We start from the raw sequence: 3,496 nt of genomic DNA, 5'->3' as shown, positions 1-3,496 counted from the left end.
GCAGAGGCAGGCGGATCTCTGTGAGTTCGAGACCAGCCTGGTCTACAGAGCCAGGACAGGCTCCAAAGCCACAGAGAAACCCTGTCTCGAAAAACCAAAAAAATAAAATAAATAAACAAACTGCTGGCTCCATATTTTCAGAGGCCTCTCTTGCCAATTCAGCCCTATCTCAGGCCGGAACCTGAGCTTCCCCCTCAAGCCTTCCTGCAGTGAAGTCTTTTACCTAGATCCTTTCAATCCTAGCATCTCTGACTTTCTCATTTCTTAGGGTAACAACAGAAGGGCCTGTACAGGACCCCGTTGTTCTGACTCTAGGGCACATTCGGACCTTGCTGTACTTTCAGGTCTCTTTCCTTTACAACTCTTCTTTCTACCAAGAGATCAATAAAAGTTACAGTACTAAGAAGCTTTGCAGTGGGTATGACTAGCATTAATACTCACCGAGAGGGCTGGAGAGATGGCTCAGAGGTTAAGAGAACTGACTGTTGTTCCGGAGGTCCTGAGTTCAATTCCCAGCAACCACATGATGGCTCACAACCATCTATAATAAGATCTTGTACCCAGAACACTATATACATAATAAATAAAATAAAAAAAAATACTCACCGAGAGTTACAGCAGCGGTAGGTAGCCCTGCTGTGTTTAAGGAAGGTTTACTGAACAAACCTCTGACAACAGTATAAGGACCTCATTAACTAAAGGGTCCATTAACTAATCTCTCCACACACCCGAAACGGGTGACAAGGATGGGTCATTTGTTGTGAGGAACTGCAGCCCTAACTCTACCAGAAGACTAAAGGAACTGCATGGGACTCTGGCCTTTGATACTGAAGAGGAGGCCTCCATGGAGGGACTTGATGAGGGTGGAGGACATACTGGAAAAAAGCAAGACTGAGCCCAAAGAAGTAGGAGGGAGAGATAAGAAAAAGGACTTGGAAATGTTGCATTGGGAAGAAATTTGTAACACCAATAGCATCTAGAATGTTCTATGTGTCATCACGTGCCAGGTACTTGCTAAGTGTTTTTTATACTTTATCTCCTTCCGTGATCACAATTCTATGAGGGTAGGCTTGTGACCACTATCCTCACTGAAGCCAGGAAAGGTTGGGGACTTGGCGGAGTTTTGCAGAAAATCGTACATTACAGTGTTTGCCCACTGGGACTGTTTCTCAAGGTCTCATTGATCACTCTCCGTGGTGTGAGATTCATCTCATTCATCCCCCAAGAGATAGCTCTCCAAACTCTCAGAGAAGACTGCCGTGGAGTTCTTCATGCTGTGGACACTGAGACCTCCTGCAGGCTCCATGCCAGCAGGCAAACCTCCCCCATCCCCGCCGCTCTGAGACAGAGTCCGTGGCAGGGCCGTGGACACCTGGCCTTATCCAGCCCAAGAAAAAAAAAGTTGGGAAATTCCCATCCATCACCACCCTGATGGCCACATGTCCTGTACCTATGGCTGGACCAGATACAAGCATGTGGGCCTCCTGATACCAGACTGCTTAAGTCAAGGGTTTCAGGTCACACTTGGCAAATCATTTTGCAAACAAATGCCACAGGTCTCCTCTCAGACTGGACAGCATGCATGGTCAGTGTCAGCAGATCTGACCCTAAAAATAGGCCCTCTGAGCCAGTCTGGAGGTTCTGTGTAAAGCTGCCACGCATACAGACCAGGACCTCTCGACTCAGCCAGGCACCAGGCACCCGGCACCCAGGTAAGGGCTTTGAATGGGAAACCTATTGCCTCTGGGATTTGGCCAAGTGTCCTCTGAGAAAATGACTGTGGGAGACTTTACTTGCACAATTTCTGGAGCTGTGGAGAACATCCTTTGGGGATGAAAGGCCTCTTGTTATCCCTGCATTCTCTAGAGACACCATTGAATTCCTTTCTCTTTCATGACCTTTAAATCTGAATTTCTGGTTCTGTAACTATTTCTAGGAGACAGCTGAGTGTGTTAAGGTTCTTAGGCCCTGTCTGTGGTATTGGATGCTCTGTGTTATATTTTATATTCTACCTGTGTCCATCTAGCTGGTTAGAGTTAGGGAGCAAGGGGAAACAAAGGCGCCCGATTCCCTTGGATCACGTGTAGGGCAGTGTTTACAAACCAGCACTCAAGCCTCTGGTGTCCTGGTGAGTGTAAGCCACCCCCAAAATGAGATACTCTTTGAGGACTTCCCACTCTTGAGGGCACGCAGGGTTGGGGTGGAAACACTCCAGTAGAGATGGAAGGCTGGGTGATGGAGACACAGAGCCACCCAGCTTAGACAGCAGGCGAGGAGAGGATAGCCTATGTCTCAGATCCCACTGCCCTTGTCCCATGGCCCCAGTTGTCACTGGTGGGCCTGAAATTTAAGAGCTGTTGGGACTACCAGGACTGTTAAGAAGCTGAAAATAACAGACCAGAGGACTGCTGTCGTTACTGTAGGAGCTTCTCCTTTCTATGTCATTAGCTTAGGCTGCACGGGCTACTTCATTCATGGTGGGAAAGTTCATTGTTATCATTGGGGAAATACTGCAAATTCTATCTTTTGTTTCCAGGCATTTATTACTTTGCCCAGATCAATAAAGCAGAAAAAGAGAGGATTGAGTAGCATTTCCAAAATTGTTAGGTCCTTTGCTATTTGACTTGCTCTTTAATATAGTATACTTTGCATAACTCACATGTTGTCATATTTCACATGTACTATAAGATGTATTAATGTGAATACTTGAGGGGTAAAAAATTTAAGTTAAATAAATGAGGGCATTTTATGCTTTAAAAAAAAAAAAGAAGAAGCTGAAAATACTCCAAGAAGGGGATATGAGGGTCATATGTGAGGAGGTCACCAGCCCCTTGGGGAACCCCCATATGTCATGTTCTTTCTGCTGCTTTGACGGTTTCTCTGTGGCCCCTCCTTGTTCTCCCTGTATGGGACCTGTGGACAAGGTGGAGGACTCTGACATTTACTTACCAGCGGAGGGGCTCGAGGGCCTTCTGAGGGGCACCGTGGGCATGGCGGTGGGAAGTGGGAGGAGACCAGAGAGCAAGAGCAGGTGAGGCAGCTCTAAGGACACCTCAGGGGCAAAGGCTATGGATGAGAGGGGTGGGCTCGGCCCTCACCAGCATGGAGCCAGATGCCGTAGCTGAGGAGGTTTCAGCTCTGGTGTTACAGGGGGGTTAGGGGAGCATCAGGGCCCAGGTGAGGATAGACTTCCTGTCTGTCCCATGACAGATAAAAGAGCAGTGTGCGCAGGCTCAAGGCTGGTCACCAGCCACAGACCTTTCTGAAGTGTCTCTCATGCTGTAGCCCAGGCTGGCCTCAAACACACGACAATCTTCTTGCCTCAGCCTCCCTAGTTCTGGGATTATAGGTGTGCACCTGGCTCCCACGACAGTTTTGGGAGCTCTCCTTTCCTCTATTCCACATTGTCCAGATGAGGAAACTGAGGCACAGTGAATTAGGTGCTTTGTCCTAGGTTACACAGCTTGGGTAGCGGTAGAGACTGGATCCCGTGTGC

Source organism: Microtus ochrogaster, unplaced genomic scaffold (assembly GCF_000317375.1).
Source record: "Microtus ochrogaster isolate Prairie Vole_2 unplaced genomic scaffold, MicOch1.0 UNK21, whole genome shotgun sequence".
Lineage (NCBI taxonomy): Eukaryota > Metazoa > Chordata > Mammalia > Rodentia > Cricetidae > Microtus > Microtus ochrogaster.
Note: the sequence above shows the minus strand (reverse complement) of the source record.